We start from the raw sequence: 7989 nt of genomic DNA, 5'->3' as shown, positions 1-7989 counted from the left end.
AATGCTTCTCAAATATCCACTGTTCTTTTTCCATATGAACAGTAGGTTCATTCCATTAGAAAATCAATACACCCCCATTAGAATTTAAATGTTAACATTGATCCTTTTAGCAAATTTGTACTTACCTTTAGCAATAGACATAGGTCATATGATAGTACTGTCTATCACTTTGCAACTGCCATAGTCCCACCCTGTTAATAGGATAGATATTAACCACAGATTGCCAACCGGAAAAGGTCACAGGTTAACTTCAGGACAATGAGAACATGGTCCCAATCTGATAACCTGATACCAAAAGGAGGAAGCACGAGCTAATCACCTGAGAAGTGCTAACAAAAAAACAAAAAACAAAAAAAAACCTGGCTTCCCCTGTCCTTTTTGAATTATTAAGCTTGCTGATGTAATAAAAATAGTAGCCAAAAAACCCCTGCAGAGAAAAAACTAAATAAAAGGCATTGTCTCATGCTCTACTGTGCTCCAGCTGCAACACGCTGACAGCCAACAGAGAGAGAACGTGCATATTGATACATTGAAGTCTCCGTCTGTGTTTGTTATTTTCGCCGACCCTCCCTCTCCCTTTTTGGGTACTCACAACTCGACTGGAGCTGGTCTCCAGCAGAGAAACACAATCTACAAAGGGGAAGGAAATATTTCCAATATACAAAACCAACAAAAGATCATCATTCAACTCAATTGATTCAATAATGACAAAAAACCCAATAGAAAAATGAGCAAAAAACATACACAAACATTTCACAGCAGAAGAAACATGAATTGCAAATAAACATATGAAAATGTGCTCAGCCTCATTAGTAATCATGAAAATGCAAATTAAGCCACAAGACGGTACCATTTCACAGCAGCTTGTAACGTTAAGTGTTGGTGAGGATGTGGTGATGGATTCTGAAGGCACAGTCCATGTGAGAGAATTTGGAAGAGACTGAGTGACTTATCCTGCACATGCTTCAGGAGATAGGGAAGAACACTCAGGCAGTTCAGGAGCCCAACAACAGTTAAATGGATAAATAAATTATGGTACGTTCACATTCACACACTGGAATGCTAGTAATTGTGAGTAATAAAGAATTATGCTATTTAGTGAGAAAACTGATGACTCTCAGTAGGAGCATATCTGAGGAATAAAACAATTTATAGAAAAATATGAACAACATGATTCTTTTTATATAACATTCAAAAGCCATGTAAAACTAAACAATGTTATCTTAGGTATATGAAATGTGGTAAAACTAAGGAAGAGTAAGGGAATCATGCGTTCAGAAGATTGTACTTACCTCTGAGCAGAGAGGAACTGAAATGGGACTGGGGAGGGACATGAGGGGGTCCTTAAAAAAAATGGGGGGGGGCATACTTTTACTTACACCAGGTAGTGGATGCACAATGTTTGCATCACTTTTCTTCATAATTCATACGCATTTTATAAATATTGTTTTGTATCTATTCAATATTTAATAAAAATAATGAAAACAAATTAAAACTAAAACAGAAGCACAGTTTTGAAATGGTTGCACGAATCTTGCTTGTCAGTTAGGATGGACATGCACACATGTAATTTTCCCAGAGCCTTGCCTCAGGTATCCTGGGTTTGGTTTTGTGTGAATGCAGACCCCTGGTTAGCCCAGCCTTCTGCAAGTGATGGTACTTAAGGCTCCCGGCTGAAGTGTCTCTGAGAATTCTTAATCCCATCTTCAGTTATGAGATGTTCTTTAGCACACGAGTTAGCAAGAGATTGACTCTCCACTGTCATTTCTATATCCACCCAGAGGAAGAGGCACTTTGTTCAGAACGTGTGTCGAGGTGCATTGCTCTAGGACCCTCACTTGAGGTTTTATTATAGATGAAGCAGTGGAGGTTCAGGTTAGTTAAGTGTTTCAAGGTCAAGCAGTGCAAAGGCAGAATTTGAGCCTATTCCCTTTGGCTCTAAAGTCAGGCAGATCCTTTCCATTTTGTTCTCCTTCTTCCTGGGAGCCAAGAAAGAGGGCTTTGGGATAAATAATCACCCTCCATGGTTTCTTATAGCTCTAAACATTTATAAGTGCATGTTATTATCCTCATTTGATGCTAATTAACACCAGTGTTGTAAATCTGTTTTCTGCCTCATTGTAGCTGGAGGCATGGACACAACCAAGCACACTGGAGCTTTTCCACTCTAGAACTCAGTTTCCATACCAAGCTGTAAGTGACAAACTTGGCTGTTTTCAGCTATCTGTTAAAGGTATTTTTTTCTTACTGTGCTAATAATTCCAAACTCAAAGAACCCAGAGAAAGTCTAATGTCTATAAATCAAGAAGGATTTTTATGGCAAAGTTTTAGTGTGAATAAAACAATATGGGAGACGGCGGTCACAAAAGAATTGCTAATTCTGGGGCATTTCAATATTTAAGAAAGGTCAAAACAACGTTTGAAATCAAGGTTTAATTTTTGTGAATTTTATTCATGCCTCTTTTGCTTTGGAAAGTTAGGGTTTGAGAAAAAGTAGGAGGACATTTCAACTGCCAAAAATTCAGCTTCTCAGACTTTTCTGAGTGGGGTTCTCTCAGAAATGCATCTTTGTCATGTAGAGTGTATTACAGAAAAAATTTCTTTCAGTAGGTTTAATTTTGGGGTGTATCATATGCCCAGAAATACTTCTACTTAGTTCCCTACTGAATGGAAAATAGGGTGACTTTTCATCTATCTCTGATAGAGTAATTAATTTCTTAGAAATATCATTCTTAAAAAATGTACCACTTTCTTTTGAAATATAGATATTTATTTGTACTTTTAAAGGAGCAAGTAACAATTTCAATGAATAGCATGGTCTGAGGAAAATAGAGTAGTTTAGTCAGGCCCCCTTGCCCCAGGTCCAGCTGGGTGTGGTGCAGCACATTTTTTGTAAACAAGTTGTGTGGGAGTACAGGTAGTGCACATGTGTGCTCATGTATCCTTTTGCTTGTTGCTATTTTTGTGTTCTCTTTGGTGTGTGAGGCAGTGGCTCTGAACTGCTGGTCGGCAGAGCTTGCTCTAAAAATAAAGCCTATTACTTCTTCACCCATGGCTCCAAGGACCTTTTCCTGTTACTTAGCTCATAGACTTCTTTGTGAAGGGTTTGTTACCCAGTCTGGACAACAGGCTCGAGGGGTCTGTAGCCCTAGCCGTAGCTTTACACATCGTTTGGAATCAAAACATCTAGACTCACACTTTAAATAGGACAGCTAACCTCTCTGAGTCTCTTTTTGAGTCTGTAACATGGATATACTTTTGTCTACTTTTCAGGGTTTTTCTGCAAAGGTAGATCTAGAAAATGTTTGCAAGTGCTTGTCATGTGAGAAAACACCCATTAAGGGGTTGCTGTTATTATCAATAGTATTATTGTGTTGTTATTATGATTTAAATGCACCTCTTCTGTCAGAAATTGTGTTGTTTGTTCCAATATCAGTGCTAGGAAAGTGTTGATCATGTGGGTCATAAAGACTCCTTTGATCTAGACATTTTTGAGAAAGGGGTTTTGGACTCACCTATGACCCCATATTATGCAAAAGGAGATGTTGGTAATGTCAGAGACCTCCTCCACACTTTCACTCTGTGCTTTCATATTAGCTTTTGCATTAATTCAAACAGAAGCATGTACAGGGTTTTCTTTTCTGCTGACTTCACTGCAGTAGTGAGGTGAACTAACTTTGCCTAGTTTACGTGATCTAAAAGTCACATATCTTTTGAATTGTACTAAAAGAGTAAAAGACGACTATTGTAAGAATTTCAGATTATGTCTGTAGTCTACCTTGTCATTGTACTTTCTCAAAATAGTTTAGATTTTCTCCTTAACAAGATGAACTAATTTTTAATTCTCTAGGAAAATGAGAGGTGGGCATATTTGAAAGAGAAAGGGTAGAGAAGATTTTAATGCAGTGTATGTATCTATATCTCTATATACACACAAGTGTGGGCACTTCAAAAAGCTTGTGAAAAATAGAATGAAAGGTAATATGAATCTTTTCATGTATTTTTTGAAGCAGCCTTGTACATGTTTTACATATGTAAAATACCTTTGGATCCCTTAAATATTATGGAGAACAATCATCCTGAAGATAATACAGATCCTTTAAATAATGTATATTAAAAAATGGAAAAAAGTATTTACTAATGATTACATTTCAGGAGTAAGCAAAGCACAGTGGGGAAAACAGGTACAGTGGTAAAGACAGAACAGAGTGAAATAGAAATTCCATTTAAAGAAACAAGCATTTTCTAAGTGGCTACAAAGGTTATATAAAAGTAATACTTGCTTTCAGATTGTTCTAGTCCGGAAGTTAAAATATGGACGGTGATATCAATCACAACAATTCTTCTACTTTTGCACTTATTACAAGATAAGAAACAGTCACAGCATAGAGAAAGACGGGGTAGACTCTATCAGTGTGGTGGAGGAAAGAAGGGTTTATCCTTTCATGAAGCATGGGTCTTTGACCAGTTGGGTAGAGGAACCACTGAAGCATTTTAAGACCCTACACTTTATGGGCCTCAACTTGGACATCTGAAAAATGAAAGAGTTCAACTAAATGATGTGTAAGGTCACTTTTGGCTTTAAAAATATTGTTCTGTGAAATAGGAGAGGTAGATGACTAGGTGATGACCAATTGAATTTTTACTGCAAGTTGATTAATTCAGTTAAAATCCCTATTTCTTAGAATTCCAATGTGAATTTCTTAGCTCTTTCTTTATTAATTTATATACAAGTTTTAAAGACCAAATTAAGTTTGAATTAAGATTCAGAACACTTTAATTCAAAATTTTTAGATTGGAATCAATTTGGGATAATGCAAATACCATGATTTTTGAAGCTCAGTTCCTACCTCTGCTATTTATTGGGGAGTGACAGTGAATCTCAAGGTGGGGTCCTTGGCCCAGCAGCATCACCAGGGAGTGTGTGAGTCATGTGCCTTCTCAGCCCCCATCTCGCACATCCTAAATCAGAAATACTCTGGGAAGAATCCAGAGATCTGTCTTCTAACAGGCCTTCCAGGTGGTATTGGTGCACTGTAAGATATGACAACTCCTGATGTATGACACAGGTAACAATTTGTAGAGTGACTGTCAGGTTTTAATGACAGTTTTTATTACTTGTCACATCATAGGTTTTCACCAGATGATAACTATTATTTTTATTATTTTACTAATATAACAATAACCATTGCTATTTCCATGAAGAATTGAGGACTATACCTAGTTTAGTACTCCTTTGCACTGCCTACGAATTTAATCTGGAAATCACAGTGTATTAGATGATTGTTGAGACTTTCATTTTACTGGTGTGGAGCACTGAGCATTTATGGCATATGTGAATCCCTTTGACCTATCACCCCATGCTGTGGCATAGAGGAAATCCCTTGAAACAATTGAGGGTTTAGAGTTCACTGTCATCATTTACAAACTATGACTTTAAACAAATCCTGGAACTTTGATAAGCCACAGTTTTCTCATCTGTAAAACTGGAGTCATAATATCTTCCACTGGGTAGTTGTGATAATCTAATGAGACATATATATAGGTAAAAGTCATTTGTAAAACACACATCATCTGGCACATCTAAATCCAAGTTCTAGAATGTAAGAACATCATTCATTCATTGTATTAAACAAATATCTATCGAATACCTACATTATGGTAGGCCCTGTCCTTGAAAATATTGCACAGAAGCAGACAGAATTTGCCTTTGAGTTAAGTGATGATATCCATTTTTGTGGCTCGGTTATTCTAATGAGTACTCTACGTAGAAATTGATGTATGAACTTTATTTTTTTCTTTTTCATAGTACATTTTTTAATTGGTTATGAATATCCATGAGATACAAAGCTGATTGTCACCACTCATGCCCAAGATGTGATGGCCAGATCCATACTGGCAGCATGCCCATTACCATGAATTGTGATTATACCCTGTGTCCCCCACCAGATTATCCCTGACCTCTCTCCCCATCCCCCGTTCCCCCACTCCACTTTGTATCCCTAGGTATGTTCTCTCCCTCTGCAAGTCCGACACACCACTGTGGTCTTTCTTACCTTCCTTCATTCTCCCTTAGTTCCCACGTATGAGTGAGTGAGTACATGCAGTATTTATCCCTCTGTGCTTTGCTTATTTCACTTAACATTAAGTTTCTCCAAGCTTATCCATGTAGTTGCAAATGGGAGAATTTCATTCTTTTTAATGCAGAGTAGTATTCCATGGTGTATATATATATATATATATATATATATACATACCACATTTTTCATATCCTATTGTCCATTGATGGACATTTAGGTTGGTTCCATATCTTGGCTATTGTAAACACAGCTGCAATGAACATGGGAGTGCAGGTATCCCTTTGACATGATGATTTCCATTCCTTTTGGTGTATACCCAGAAGTGGGATTGCTGGATTGTATGGAAGACCTATCTGTAGTTGTTTGGGAAACCTCCATACTCCTTTCCATAGTGGTTGTACTAATTTACAGTCCCACAAAGAGTGTGGGAGCGTTCCCTTTTCTCCATACCCTCGCCAGCGTTTGTTATTCTCCATCTAACTGGAGTGAGGCGATATCTCAATGTGGTTTTAATTTGCATTTCCCTGATGACTAGAGATGTTGACCATTTTTTTGTGTACCTGATGGCCTTTGTATGTCTTCCTTTGAAAAATGTTTATTCAGCTCTTTGCCTATTTTTTAATAGGGTTATTTGTTTTTTTTTTTTTAACCATGTAATTGCTTGAGTTCCTTGTACATTATGGATATTAATCCCTTGTTGGATGCATAGTTGGGAAAAATTTTCTCCCACTCTGTAGGTTGTCATTTCACTCTGTTGATTGTTTCCTTTGCTGTGCAGAAACTTTTTAGTTTGATATAGTCCCATTTGTTTATTTTTTCTTTTGTTGCCTGTGCTTTTGGGCTATGTTCATAAAGTCTGTGCCAGAGCTAGTTCCTGAAGTGTTTCACCTATATTTTCCTTTAGTAATTTTACAGTTTCAGGTCTTATACTTAAGTCTTTAATCCATTTTGTGTTGATTTTAATATATTGTCAGAGATGTATGTCTAGTTGCATTCTTCTACATATGAATGTGCAATTTTCCCAGCACCACTTATTGAAGAAGCAGTCTTTTCCCCAATGTAGGTTTTTGTTAACTTTGTCAAATATTAGACGGCTGTATTAACTTTAAAAGGCTTTAAATTTGATGAGGGTGACAAGAAATGAAAATTTATAAATAAAATGGTACAACTTTTCAGAAAAGAAATTCATTAATATGTATCAGCTTATTTAAATTACATTCCTTTTGACCTATTAATTTCACTTTTATGACTCTCAGAAGTTACTCTAAGAAAATAATCAGGGTTGTCATAAAGATTTATATAAAAAGTGCTCATTGTGAATCTATTTGCAATAGTGAAAAATTAGAAAAAGTGACTGTCACTTACAAAAATACTAAAAATTAAAAATAAAACAAAATCAAAAACCCCAGCAACTTTAATTAAAAACAGCATCACTTAGCAAATACCAATCAAGTAACTGGGATTATTTCTGTGTTTGCTGAGATTCCCTTGATGTTAGCTCTTGAAATGTTTATTGTTAGGCAATGGAACATAACAAAATAACCATAGCTTTTGAGTGAAAAAAAATTCTGGTTTAAATCCTGTTTCTGTCACTTAAGATCTTTGACAAGTTTCTTATTCTTTTACCTCAATTTCATCATGAATAAAATGGGAATACTAATATACATATACTGAGTGTCTAGAACAGTGAAAAACATACTAGTTACTGAACACATTATAGTTGTTATAATTTTATTTTTATTTATTTATTTATTTTATTATTTTTAAAATTTTAACTTCTCAATATACATTGTAGTAGATTTTCGTTAACCCTTTACCTGTTCCTCTTCTCCCCTCCCTGTTTCCCCTCCCCCCCACTACATTATATCTGTTCACTTGTCTTAATAAATTCAAGGAATTGTAAGTGTTG

Source organism: Galeopterus variegatus, unplaced genomic scaffold, assembly GCF_000696425.1.
Source record: "Galeopterus variegatus unplaced genomic scaffold, G_variegatus-3.0.2 Scaffold722, whole genome shotgun sequence".
Lineage (NCBI taxonomy): Eukaryota > Metazoa > Chordata > Mammalia > Dermoptera > Cynocephalidae > Galeopterus > Galeopterus variegatus.
Note: the sequence above shows the minus strand (reverse complement) of the source record.